The following is a 14,204-nucleotide window of genomic DNA, read 5'->3' on the forward strand; positions in this document are numbered from 1 at the left end:
TGAGTTTTGTGGAATTCTTTTCTCATGAAGTAATATGCAATCAAGTATACACACACACACATGCATATATACAAAATTACTTACTAATCATGACTCTTGTGGAATTGTTTTCTCATGAAGTAATATGAAGTTATAAGTACACATAAGTATATGTGCATATATAGGCAAAAGGTCATATACCTGCTGTACAGGGTAATAATTGTTACCAGGAGACCTGAGTTCAAGCCTTGCCTGAGACTTATAGAGGGTGTGACCCTGGACAGATAAACCTTTTCGTGCTATCTGTTTCATAGCCTAAGGCTCTAAGTTGCACCTTCTCTCTGCCTATTCATACACATGGATGTATCTCTTCTGAAGAGCTGCCTTGGACCATTGCCATCTGATACTGATCTCCCACTCCTTAATTCTTACAGTCCAGGTCCACTGGAAGCTTCTATGACACTCACTGTCTCCCTTTTCCTGAGACCTCCCCTGTTCTCCCTCTGACCCCCAGTTCTTCTGTTAATTCACCAATTATTACCTATGTGCAGGGTTGGTCTTTTTCTATAGGACCTAGGAGAAGAAGGAGAAAGGGGAACAAGGTGAGATCATTTTACATCTTAGTTACTACAAGCAAAAAGCAGCTACTATTTATTTATTCATGTGCTAAGCACCTACCACGTGCCTGTTGTTTTACGTAGGTGCTGGGGATACAAAGGCATAACATGAAAGCTGATGTCCTTGAGTTTACATTTTATTGGAAAAAACAACTCGTCCATATACAAAGTGTCCCAAAAGTCGTTTTGCGGTTTTAAGTTTTAATAGTACAAAACTGTACCAAGACTTTTGAAACGCTGCATAAGTACGCACAAAACAAATACAAGGTAACTTTTTTGGTGAGGAGAGGATTCTAAGGGGAAGTAAGGACATCCTTCAAGCATGGAGGACAGCCTAATAGAAAAGACTGGGGCTACGGAATGTAGTATATAAAGACGAGAAAGAAGGCACACCCGGATCACAGAGTCCACGGAGGAAAGTATTCTATAATAAGCCTGGAAATGGTAGGTGGGAGCCAGGGCTTTAAATGCCAAACAGAGAAGTCTGTGTTTGATCCTAAAGATTAAATAGGGAGCCCCTGGAGTTTATTGAGCAGAGGAGTAACATGGTGAGACCTCAAGTTTAGGATTGTAACTGTAGAAGCGGGAAGGAGGTTGGATTGGAGAGGGGAGAGACTGGAGGAAGGGAGATAAATTCTAAGGCTGTTGCAGTAATCCAAGCCAGCAATGATGTGAACCTGAACCAGGGTGAGGACCTGGCTGTAGAGTGGAGAAGCAGCATGGAGAGATTTTGTGGAGGTAACTGATTGGATATATGGGGGGAGAGAGAATAAGAAATTGGGTGTGACTAGAGAAATGGTAGCTTTGAGAGAAACCAGGAGGGAAGAGGGCTTAGGTTTCAGGGAAAAGATAATCAGACATTTTGGGGTATTTTGAGTCCTGAGTGAGTATTTGAAATATGTGCTAGTCTTGCAGTACTACAGATCAAGAGAGATGATGGCTGCCCCCCCCCCCAAACACACAGAACTGAACCCATGGATACTGATGAGATCAGCAAGAAAGTGGAGAGAGAGATGAGAAGAGCTTTGGGTTATACAAGGTAGGAAACAGGAGGAAGGTTCAGCCGACTGAAAAAAAATCATCAGATAGGCAGGCAGAGAGAACCAAGAGAGGACAGTATCTTGACACGGGTTGAGCAATGAGAGGCAGATGTAAACTAGACAACTTTTTTCTAGGAAGTTGGTTAAGAAAGGGAGGAGGAATAAGGAAGGAAGGAGGATCAAGTGAGGCATTTTTAGGGGTGGGTGGAGACCCGATCATGTTTATAGGCATCAGGGAATGAATGAATGATAGGCATTTTAATTAAGTGCCCATCGTGAGTCAAGAACTGCCAGAAATCCAGGATACAAATACAAATGAAGCAGTTTCCTCAGACCCACCTCTCTTCAGAACTTCCCTATTTTTGGTGAGGATACCACTATTCTTCTAGTCATCCAGGTTTACAACCTTGGCTTTTGCCTTGCCTCTTCCACTCTCCCCTGACTTTACCAAAATTTTTAATCCCTTCTCAAGCCCTATGACTCCCCCTCCTCTCTCAGCTGAGAACCTTGCCTCATATTTCAATTAAAAAAATTAGAAAAGACCATTTGCCAGGAGTTCCCTCTTCCATCCTCATCTCACGTCACTCGAATGCCTTCTGCCACTATCTATTTCCATTCCTTCACGATAGAGATGGCCCTCATCCTCACCAAGGCACCCCTTTGTGCACAAGTGATCCCTTCTATCCACTGTTCTCCAGCAGGTTGCCTATTCTGTCACTCCCATTCTCACTGATTTTCAATCTGTGCCTGTTGACTGGCCTACTCTTTGCTGCCTACAAATATACCCCTGTCTCTCTCATCATCAGAAAATCCTTATTTGATCCATCTGTGTCTGGTAGCTATCATCCTATATCTCTCCTCCAAAGCTTTCATGGCTAAACTCCTTGAGAAAAAACATCTCAACTAGGCCGCCTTAGCTGCCTTCCTTTTTCCTTTAAAAAAACAAAAAACGTTTAGCTTCCGCCTTCATCACTGAACTGGAACTGCCCTCTCCAGAGTTACCAGTGATCTCTTAATTGCCAAATCCATTGGCCTTTACTCAGTCCTTATCCTTCTTGACTTCTCTGCAGCCTAACACTGCTGATCACCCTTTTCTTGATATTTTTTTTCCTAAGTTTTTGGGACACTGCTTTGCCTTGGTTCTCCTGCTACCTGTCTGATTGCTCCTTCTGCATCCTTTGCTGGATCTTTATCAAAGTTGTGCCCCCCCCAAAATGGCAATACCCCAATGATAGCTTCCTGTTTACCCTCTTTATCCTCTATACGATTTTGTTTGGTGATCTCATCACCTCCTATAGATTCAGTTATTTTCTCGGGGTTATTGCAATAGCCATCTGGTTGGTCTTCTCCCCATTCCAGTGTATCCTCCACTCATCTATAAAATTGATGTTTCTAAACCACAGATATGGCTGTGTCAAACACCAAACCATTCCCCGCCTCTTGCCCAGTGGTTCCGTATTGCATCCAAGTACAAATAGAAAATCTCCCATTTGTCTTCTAAAGCCCATCATATGTCATCTCCTTCCTACTTTTCACCTTCCTTTCACATCTTTAATTCAGTGACACTGGCCCCGTTTCTCTCTCTCTCGCTTTCTCTGCATTTTCACTGGCTCTTTGCCCACATCCTTAGAATGCTCATCTTCCTCATCTCCATCTCCTGTCTACTACCAGCCCTAGGTAAAGTTCTGCCTTCTGTAAGAAGTCTTTACTGATCCTTCTTAATTCTAGTATGTTCCCTCTGAAATCACTTCCACTTTATCTGTCTGTATCTCATGTGCAAGTTGTTTTACATGTCTCCCCCATTAGACTGTGAACTTCTTGAAAGCAGGGATGATTTTTCTTTCTTTTTTTTTTCTGGCCTTTCTTTGTATCCCCTGGGGCTTAACACAGTGCCTGGCATCTAGCAGTTGCTTAATAAATGCTTGTTGCCTTTACTTCTTCACATGAAATGGGTGGCTAAATCTTCATAGCTTGAATATGTATCTCTACTCAGGACCACCACCTTGGTTCAGGTCTTCCATCACTTCTCATATTTCAAAAGCCTCCCATTGGGCACCCATTCACATTCCTCAGCCCAATCCATCCTCCACACAACTGCTCATGATTTTCCTGAAGTTCGGGTTTGACAATGTCACTACTTGTAAATAAATTCCACTAGTTTTTTATTGCCGCTATAGTCAGATGTAAACTCTCACATTTAAAGCTTTTCACAAGCTGCCCCCACTCTTTCTGGCCTTATTATACATTACTCTCTTCCCAAACTCCAGATTCCAGCCAAACTGGTTTTCTTGTTGTTCTTCATACATAACAGTGGTCCTCCTTAATATTAGTGCCCTCCCTCTGGACCTTTCTCCGATTAATCTCATACTTATCTTACTTGTACATAGTTTTTTCCAAGTTGTCTCCTCCCTTATATTGCAGACTCTTTGAGGGCAGGAACTGCTTCTCCCTTTCTTTTTATCCCTAGCACTTAGCACAGCACCTGGCACGTAGTAGGCACTTAATAAACGTTTGCTGACCAATCTTGACAACACTATTCTCTTTCTCTATGCCTTTGTACTGCCTCCTCCCATGCCTAGAATACCCTTTCTCCTTATTTCTACCTCCTTGTGTCTGATTTCCTTCACGTTCTCTCCTCTGAAACTTCTGCTGACCACTATATACATACACACCATATACATCCTCAAGAGCAGCAATGGTTTTACTTTTTTTTTATCCCAAGCATATAGCACAATGTTTGTTGGACACCAAGCATTTGATAAATGTTTATTGATAATTGGGGAATCAACATGGGTAAGGTGGGTAGGGGAAGTAGTGGCCATGTAGGGGAGTTTTGGACTGAGAAGTCATAGGAATGGAGCTTAGACTCATAGAGCACCCTATTCTCATAGTGTTGATTTGATTACCTTTCTGTTTTTACAAAGCACTTAGCACAGTGCCTAGCTGTGTAGGCACCATATAAATGCTGTTCTTTACTGAAGGCATGCATGCAGATGCAGGGCAGATAGCTGCAGCAGGATGATGGGGTATGTATGTGAGAAGCATGCTCTGGGGCAGACTAGATAGCTCCACCCCTGCCTTGAATTCTAAAATTGATCAGATTAACCCACATCTTGTCTCAAACTCTGGTCCAGAGGGTGCTATACTTAGCTGGGGAGAGGGTCAGCTGCAAGGCACCCCAGGATGTCTGGGGTGGAGAGAAGAGTACAAATAGAGGGTGAAGTCTGTCTTGTTGAGAAGAGCTACATCATCTGAGGCTATAAAAACGACAGAGTGGGTAGGGGTTTTGAAATGTTAGTATGGGGGGAAGAAGGCACTGAGGTTGAAAGGCCTCTTAGTGAAGTATAGGGCAAAGTTGTGAACGGAGGTGCAGGAGGCTGGTGAGAAGAGCTTTAAAAAGGCCGTTGGGGAGAGTGAAACAATCAATTGGGAAAGAGTAAAAGGTTTACCTTGTGGTAGTAGAGTTGACAGTTTGCAATAAGTTCTGCCAGCTCTGTTCAGCAGGACATGAAAGAAGCAAAGGAGGCTGATGGGGTTTGGCGAGGCCTGGCCACCCATGGGACAAGCCGATAAAAGAGTTGACAGCAGAGCATATAGTGTTACACCGACCTGGTTAATATAAGGTCAAGATTGGGAAGGGGAAAAATGATATAAGCAGAAGGGTTTCAAGACTGCTCAAATCACACCTCCTGCAAGAGGCCTTTCCCAGTCCCAGTCCTAGTGCTTCTCTCTGATATATGAATGTGCATAGTTATTGGCATGCCTCCTGCATTAGACTGTGAGCTACTTAAGGGCTAGGACCCTAGCCAAGTCCTTAGTATAGTACCTGGCACATAGTAAGTGATAAGAGGGAAGATGTTAGAGAATCTTTTCCAGGGGGTGTGAAAAAAAGAAACCCTGGTGGAAACAAGTGGCTTAGCAAGGCCAGGTGGGAGCAGAGGGATTCCGGTCTTGGAGTCAGGAAGACCTGAGTTCTAATTTGCCCTCTTGACACTTCACTAGCTGGGTGATCCCCTGGGCAAGTCATTTAACCTCTGTTTTACCTCAGTTTCCTCATCTGTAACAGGGGGATAATAATTGTGCCTGCCTCCCAGGCATGTTGTGAAGATCAGATATTTGTAAAGTGCTTTGCAAGCACTCTGTAAGTGTCAGTTATTATTTTTAAACGTGGTTGCAGGGAAAGAGGAAGAAGTTGCCCAATTCCTTCATCCTGTGAATGCAAGTAAGGTACCCTAGCAGCTGAAATCATCAACCTGCCCCTCCCCCCAAATCCTGTTCCTCACTTTGCAGTTACTGTCATGGTCTCTCAATCTCCCCACCAGCCACAGTTCTGCTGGAGCCCCTTCTTAGGACCCTTATAAAATATGGTGATGCTTAAAAAACAAAACCCAAACCTAAAATCCTGATGGACACCTGTATCCAAAGGTCTGGCTCTCTATTAGGATCTGATTCAGGCTGCCAAATTCAGACCCAGCCAGGGCTGTGGAAGATGTGCTGCTCTTGAAAACTAAAACGTTTTGGTGGAGTAGAAAATAGTGCTGGACTTGGAAGTCAGAAAACCTGGATTCTCATCCCAGCTCCCTTTCTGATGGGCTGCTTAACTGAGCTAAGTCTAAGCCTCAGGTTTTCTTACCTGTAAATGGGAATAAGGATCCTTTGTAATCAATCAATAATCATTTCTCAAGCGATTTCTATGTTGGAAGCACTGTGCTAAGCACTGGGGGATACAAAAACAGGTAAGAGACTGGCCAAGCCTTCAAGAAACTTACAGTCTTAATGGGGAGACAAGAGCAAGCTATATGCAGGATAAATAGGAAATAAAAGAGGGAAGGCACTAGAATCAAGGTGGGATTTTACTTGGAACTTTAAAGGAAACCATGGAGGTCAGCAGTCCTGAGCAGAGGAGAGCATTCCAGGCGTGGGAGAGGGCCAGAGAAAATTCCCAGAAACAAGAGATGGAATGTCTTGTCCATGAAACTAGGACAGTGTCACCTTATCAAAGAATATAAATGTCTGGTAATTAGGTGTAAGAAGCCTGCAAAGGTAGGAATGGAGTAACTTCTTAAGGAATCTGAATAATTTACCAGTTGTGAGGTTTAGGGGAGTTAGAGTAGGAGGAAGGTTCCCAGCCTTTTCTTTAAACATTTTGATAACTATTTCATTATAATTGGCTTCCTTTGTAATCACTTGTGTTTTATGCCTTTAAAAATATTATTGTGAGAAAGAGTCCATAGGCTTCACCATTTGGCCTAAGGGGTCAGAAATAAAGGTTGACCTTAACAAAAAAAAAGTTAAAGAAATCATATATTTGACTTAACCCAGAACAGTTCTGCAAATATTTTTGTGATTAATGGTTGACACAGCAGATCAGTGGAAAATATTGGAAATATTGGAAAATTAGGACTGTGGGAGAAGCTCCAACTGAATTCTGCCACAATTTCCTGGGCTAACAATAATGGCTAACAATATTGACACAGCGCTTTAAAGTTTGCAGAGCGCTTTATCTATATTATCTCACTTCTGGGTTCTCATATATAAGTATTGATTATTGATGATGCGGCATTTTCAAGTTATGGATTCGAAATCGATTCTTTCATGCAAACCAAAAAAATCTCAATTAAGCTTCTACTGTACGCAGAGCACTGCATAATGAATGCACAGACAAAAAAAAGTTCAGAGACACGGTACTCGCTTTCCAGGACCTGGAGCCCAGAAAGCACAAAATAAGCCAGCCTGCACAAACTCCGCCCACAGCTTGGTTTTTGAATCCTCTCCTCCCGGGCTCAACAGCCAAGCATCGCGAGACCTTTCCTTACTTCAGGGGAGCCCTCGCAGTGGCCCTCGGCTCACGCACAGGACGGCGTACGCTGGGCGGGGCCAGACCGCCGTCGCTCGCTCTGCCGGCTGTCTCCTCCTGCTTCCCCGGCCCTGCTGTGCGTCTCGCGAGACTTGGTAGTAAACAGTTTCTCCCCACCTCCTACCTCCCCATGGAGGACAGAGGCGTGTGCGCCCTCGCCGCCGCCGCCGCCGCCGCCACCGCCGTTCCGTTACCCCGGGGTCCAGGGGACGGGGTTTAAAGGGGCTGCTCCGCCGCCGGCCAGAGGAGCAGGTACGTCCGGCCTCCCTGGCCTCGGACCCCGGAGCCTGCAGTTCCTCAGGCCTCCCGGCGGTGCCTCCTAGTGGGCTCCAGCGGCCGAGGCCCGCGTGGTCCCGGCTGGAGCGGCCCGGGCCCGTTCTCGGGCTCGGGGGAAGGCCGGGGAGGGCCCCCTGACCGTCGGGGTGGGCTGAGCCAGAGGAGAACCGGGGTGCGGAGAGGTGCCCCGGCTACGAGAGGTCCGGGCAAGGTCAGGGAGCGACCGCCGACGCGGTCCAGCCGGCTGACCCGGGCAAGTGCCCTGACCTGCTTGGCCTCAACTTCCGCCTCTGCAAAGTGGGGTCATAACAGCGCCCGCCTCCCAGCATGGCAGACCTTCAGGGGCTACCTAAATGTTGGCTGTCGCTGTCATTGTTATTGTTGCTATTACAATACTTCATCAGCTGCGAGATGAGGCCCCCGCCCCCTCCGCGCGTGAACCTCCCCACCCGGAAAACGGGCTAACCCCAGCCGCGTGGGGGGAGGCTCAGATGAGCCAATGCGAGCCTGAAAGCAGGAGTTCTTGCTTACCCTCCTCTTAGGCATCAGGAAGACCTTCGTCTGAATCCTGCCTCAACTCTCCCTCGATGGGTGAGTCAGGTAACGGCTCCGTGCCTCAGTTTCCTCACCTGTAAAATAAGGAGGATCATGGTGGCTCCCTCCTAGGGTCGTTGTTGGAGTGAGTTGAAAACGTCAAGAGCCTTTTTAGATGCCTTTAACGACGTAGAGCGGTTTGCAAACCTTGGAGCGACATAAATGCACGCTCTCATGTCAGTGGCAGGGGCTCCTTTGGCCGGGGCTCGCACCCTTGGCTCTCAGCTCTGTCCTCCGTGCCTGGGACACTCCCTCCCTCCTCTCTGTCCCGGCTTTCCTGCCTCCTTCAAGTCCCAGCCATATTTGTAGAGGAAGCCTCTGTGAGGGGCAGCCCCTGAGCTTCTGTCTTGTCTAGTGCATGGTAGTGTTGGGGCTGTCTCCCCGTTAGACCGGGCTCCTGGAGGGCAGGGACTGCTGTTTGCCTTTCTTTGTGTCCCCAGCCCCGAGCCCAGTGCGGGCACTTAGGGGCTTTGGGGACCCTGCCTTCCCAGACTGAGCCTGGGGTCATCTAGGGAGGGGGTCCTGAGTAAGAGCCCTGAGGATTGGGAATTAGCCTTCTCTGTTAATTCACTAAGTTATCTCGGTAGGGTTCTTAGGGGCTTTAGAGGCTTTATCTCACACAATTAATTCCTACTTTGGAGAAGTTTGAGAGGTCCAGAGAAAGGTCACATGGTCTGGAAGTGTCAGGACTGAATCTTTTTTTTTTATATACAGGTATATGTGTGTATGTACACATATATGTGTACTGTATGCACACATGTATACACACGTGTGTGTGTGTGTATATATATATACACATTAATTTCTTGTGTGCAGAGCACTGTACTGGGTTTTGGGGAGAAAGTTTAAATAAGACACTGTACAAATAACTATAATTCATGATACATGCATTAGGGAAGTGAAAGACAAAGTGCTCTTTAAGACCCAAGAGGGAACACCCACTGGGCATCACTTATGGAGTAAATAGTATTTAAGTTGAATTTTAAGGGATCAATATGAATTATATTTATGTCCCTTGCAGCACCTAGTACAGAGTCTTGCACACAGTAGGGTCCTTAAATTAGTCTTTGAAATTAATTGTCGAGTTGCTTCTAGCCCCAGTCTACTTCTGGTACGCTGGTATTCAGGAGTCAGGTCATAAATGCCCTGGGTAAAAGGTTGTTACTTTGGAGATACATGATGGAGGCAACACCGTGTAACTTCTTGAGTCCGATTCTTAGCTGTGAGTTGATGGGATTCTTGAAAATCAGTGAGTAAATATTAAGCCCCAACCAAGTGCCAAGAACCATACTAATCTTAGGATACAAGAAGAGGCAAAAGATTCTCCTTAACCTGAAGGGGTTAACAGTCTAATTGGAGAGACAACATGCAACATATATTTAAAGCAAGCTATATGTGGGATAAATAATTAACAGAGGGAAGGCACTGGAATTAAGATGAGTTGGAGAAGGCTTCGGTAGAAGGTAGGATTTTAGTTGGGATTTAAAGGAAACTAGGAAGGTCAGGAGTCAGAGAGGAGAGAGAGTGTTTCAGGCATGGGCGATGGCCAGAGAGAATATCCAGAGCAAAGAAATGGAGAGTCTTGCTTGTGGAACCACCAAGAGGCCAGTGTCTTTGGAGTGAAGAGTAGGTTGGGGAGTAAGGTGTAGGAGGGAGCTAGGTCCTGAAGGGCCCTGAAAGCCAAGCAGAGAATTTTGTACTTGCTCCTGGAGTCAAGTAGGGAGCCAGTGGAGTTTATTGAATAGGGAGGACTCACCTCAGTGGCTGAATGGAGGATGCAGTGAAGTGGGGAGAGATTTGAGGCAGGCAGACCCACCAGCAGCTGTTGCAGTCGTCCAAGGGTGAGGTGATGAGGGTCTTCCCCAGAGTGGGGGCAATGTCAGAGGAGAGAAGGAGGAGTATTTAAGAAATGTTGAAAAGGTGAAATGGATGGGTCTGGCTACAGATTGGATTGGGGGAAGAGGGGTTGGGATGAGAGTGAGGAGTTGAGATGACAATCTAGGTTGTGAGCCTGAGGGACTGGGAGAATGGTATTGCCCTCTCCAATAGTAGGCAAGGTAGGAGAAGGGAAGGGTGTAGGGGGAAAGAAAATGAGTTCTGTCTTAGATATGTTTGGTTTAAGATGTAACAAGAGCAGTAGTAAACTCTGGCCCTTGACCTTAGGGGAAAAAACAAAAGTGATAACTCTAGGTGTGTTGCCTGTTAGCTGGTGGTATCAGATTTTAAGAGTTATTTCAGTTGTACTCTGTTCATTATTATCTAACATAGTAACTGTCTTTTCTAAGTGAATAATATGTATTTTTTTTAGTTCTTTGTTCTAAATTTAAGATTCAGAATATCTTGGAATCTTAAAAATCTAGTTGTACTTAAACATGGGTCATTAGTACTCTGCCTACATTTAACACCCCTTAAGCTTAATAAGGGTAGCTAGGAGTCAGAGTGGATAGAGTCCTAGAGTCCGAAAGACTCATCTTCCTGAGTTCAAATCTGGCCTCAGACACAAGCTGTGTGGCTTTGGGCAAGTCACTTCACCCAGTTTGCTTCAGTTTCCTCATCTGTAAAATGAGTTGGAGAAGGAAATGGCAAATCACTTCAGTATCTTTGCCAAGAAAATCCCATTTGGGGTCATGAAGAGTCAGACATGACTGAAACTACTGAATGATAAGTTTGATAAGCATTTATCATATGCTTGCCAGGTTCAGGGTCTTCAGTACTAGGAGAGAGGTACAAATGCATAATACATCACTGCCCTTTTTAATGGGGAGATGAGACTGGTACACAGATAGCTATAATGCAGCATAGATTATGAGTATAAAAAGGGTAGGTTTGATAAGATTCTGTTTATTAGGATTGGATCTGTATCTTGCTACTTAATTTGTTAGACTTCTTGAAGTTTGTTGCCCCTGCTTTCTACAGTTTAAATAAATTACCTTTTTTTTTTAGTTTCTACCTCTATATAGTCTAAATAAGTTAAACATTTGCTTTTATTTTAAAAGACACTTCCAAACTACATTAATCTCAACGTTGACAGTAATTGCTTGCTTTGGCCGGAAGTTCCCATTAATGGGTGTGGGTTAGACAACAAAGGTGGAGGGGGCGTTGTTTACAGAAGGGCCTAGTGAAAATGCCTCTATCTTTACTGGGGATTATTTTATTTGGCTAAAACCAATTTTATTTGGGAGAGGCTGGAGGGTACTAACTGGCTCTGCTGATCACTGAGCCTGAAAGGACATGTCTTGGATTGGCAATGGGGAAGAGGGCCAATGCTGAAATTAGCTTTATGTGCTTGATAGGTTTGTCTGGGGCAGTGGTGTCAAACTCAAGTAGAAGCAGAACCCAGAGGACCATTTGACTTGGCCTTAAATTAACATTATCTTGTTGTTCTGTATTTTTATTTATTTTGTTAAATATTTCCCACTTACATTTTAATCTAATTCAGGTGCAGAGTTGGTACACCTCTGGTCGAGAGCATTCTTGAACGGAGCTTTACTGTGTACAAAGAATTTGTCCTCAATCCTTCATCCTGAAGGATTAATAATAATAGTGAATGATAGTCCTTTCACTGCCTCCTTCTTGTTTCAAGACAAAGAGCTAAAATAACTTGCCCAGGGTGTATAAATGAAAAGTGAGCTCAAACAAGTTTTCTGACTTCGGATTTAGTTTTCTTTGCACTTTACCATCTTACCATACAAGGAAGTAGTAATAAAGGATGTTGCAGATAGGTATCATCCGTGTGATCCAGGCTGTTTTCAGTGTTACGCTTCAGCCTTTGGAGTTTCCCTAAATCATTCTTTAGCCTGGTATTTAAATGATCGCCTGACTCCAGCCTGTCCTTACAGTCTTATTTTACATTACTGTCCCTTCTATCTTCTCCTCCTCCCCAACTCCTGCTCTTATGGTAGGAGACTTCAGCATATCCATATGGATGCTCTGTCAGACTCTGTAACCTCTGAATTCCTTGGGGATAGTCACATCCAGGATTTCACCATTGACCACTAAGTACTGTACTTCCCTTAATCAAAAACTCTGACAGTCCTTTATCTGACTATAACCTCTGACTCCATGCTTTACCTCTCCTGAACCTAATTGGGTGGGGTAGTAGATACAGTGCCAAACCTGGAGTCAGGAAGATTCATCTTCCTGAGTTCTGATCTGGCCTCAGACACTAGCTGTGGGACTCTGGGCAAGTCACTTCACCCTGTTTGCCTCAGTTTCCTCATCAATAAAATTAGCTGGAGGAGGACATGGCAAACCAGCATCTTTTCCAAGAAAACCCTAATGGGGTCAGGAAGAGTCAGATGTGAGTGAAAATGAGTGAACAGCAGCAACAGATGATCTTTGAGGTTCAGATCGAATACATGAATCATTTCCATGTATCAGAATGTAAATAGTTTATCCTTGTTTTGTTTTTTATGATTGTTTACTCATCTTTGTATTTTTTGTTTGTTTCTCTTTACTCCTGCATTTACACATAAGAGTTTCTCTACAGCTCTGGTCTTTTCATTGGGAATACTTGGACATTCTCTCTTTTCCATTTTTTCATCTTGAGGATTATTTTTTCCATCTTGGGTAAGTTATTTTTGGTTTTAAACCTCTATCCTTTGCTTCTGGAATATTGTACGTAAGTTCTCCAGTCCATTATAGTGGCAGCTGCTGAATCTTGTAGGAATCGTGACTGTGGCTGCTTGGTACTTGAATTCTTTAATTCTGGCTCCTTGCGCAGTTTTTTTCTTTGATCTGGAAGTTCTGGATTTTGGTTGTACTCTACCTGGGAGTTTTCATTTTGGGATTTTTTCAGGAGGAGGTGACTAGAGGATTTTTTCTATTTCCACTTTGCCTTATGGTTCTAAGAAATCTGGTTCTAAAAGATCTAAGAGATCAAGAGATTTCTTGAAATATGTTGTCTAGGCCAAGTGGCACTATGAATAAAGTACTGTGCCTGGAGTCAGGAAGGCCTGATTTCAAATATGACCCCAGTCATTTATTAGCTGTGTGACCCTGGGCAAGTCATTCCACCTCTGTTTGCCTCAGTTTCCTCATCTGTAACATGAGGATAATAATAGCACCTACCTCCCTGGTTTGTTATGAGGATAAGATGACATTATAAAGTGCTTAGCACAATGTCTGACACATAGTAAGTGCTTTTTTGGGTTTTTTTTTGTTTTTTGTTTATTGCTGTCAGGTAGTGCAACAACTCTCAAATTGTCTCTCCTTAATCTGTTTTTTTCTGGTAAGTTACATTTTCATCTGGTGGTTTTTTTTTTCAGCCTTTTGAGTTTGTTTTATTATTTGTTTTCTCATAGAATTATTGGCTTCTGTTTGGTCCATTAAATTTTCTAGGAGTTTATTGCTTAGGTGAGGTTTTGTACCTCTTGTGCCAAGCTGTTAATTCTCTTTCAAAATTCTTTCTTTGTACATTTTCCCTCTAATACTCTCATTTAATGAAACATTTTAGAAATTTTTAAAAAGACTTTTGCTTCATCTCTTCCAGGAATTTTATTGTAACTTGTACCCAAGCTGTATTTTCCTTTGAGGCTTTGCTTGTAGATGTTTTGGAATTGTTCTCTTCTTCTGGATTTGTGTCTGGAGTGTCCCTGTTATCATCATAGTTCTATGGTGGAACTCTTTCTTAAAGTATTAAGCATTATGTTATTCCAGGATCTCAGGGACAGCTCAGGGCGAGGATCTGTATGTTTCAGTGCTCTCAGAGTGGTGGAATCCAGGACAGTCTGATCTGAAAGTTTGGGTTTTGGTCTGAGCAACACACTTACGGACTTGCCCATTTGAAGTTTCAGTAGACTGCTCCTGGACCAGTCACTATCAGTCACCTGGAAAGCTCTA

The 14,204-nt window shown here is 44.0% G+C and overlaps 1 protein-coding gene across 1 annotated transcript in view; it reads left to right on the top strand.

Annotated features, from left to right (window-relative positions):
- Positions 1-7,594: 7,594 nt before the first annotated feature.
- The window catches only part of MBTPS1 (membrane bound transcription factor peptidase, site 1), a 70,563-nt gene continuing 63,953 nt past the window's right edge, over positions 7,595-14,204 (top strand). Inside the window, exon 1 of the mRNA XM_020989269.1 lies at positions 7,595-7,745. The gene's annotated coding sequence lies outside the window, so the exon portion shown is untranslated. The remainder of the gene's footprint in view (positions 7,746-14,204) is intronic.

Source organism: Phascolarctos cinereus, unplaced genomic scaffold (genome assembly GCF_003287225.1).
Source record: "Phascolarctos cinereus isolate Bilbo 61053 unplaced genomic scaffold, phaCin_HiC Scaffold_2;HRSCAF=192, whole genome shotgun sequence".
Classification (NCBI taxonomy): Eukaryota; Metazoa; Chordata; class Mammalia; order Diprotodontia; family Phascolarctidae; genus Phascolarctos; species Phascolarctos cinereus.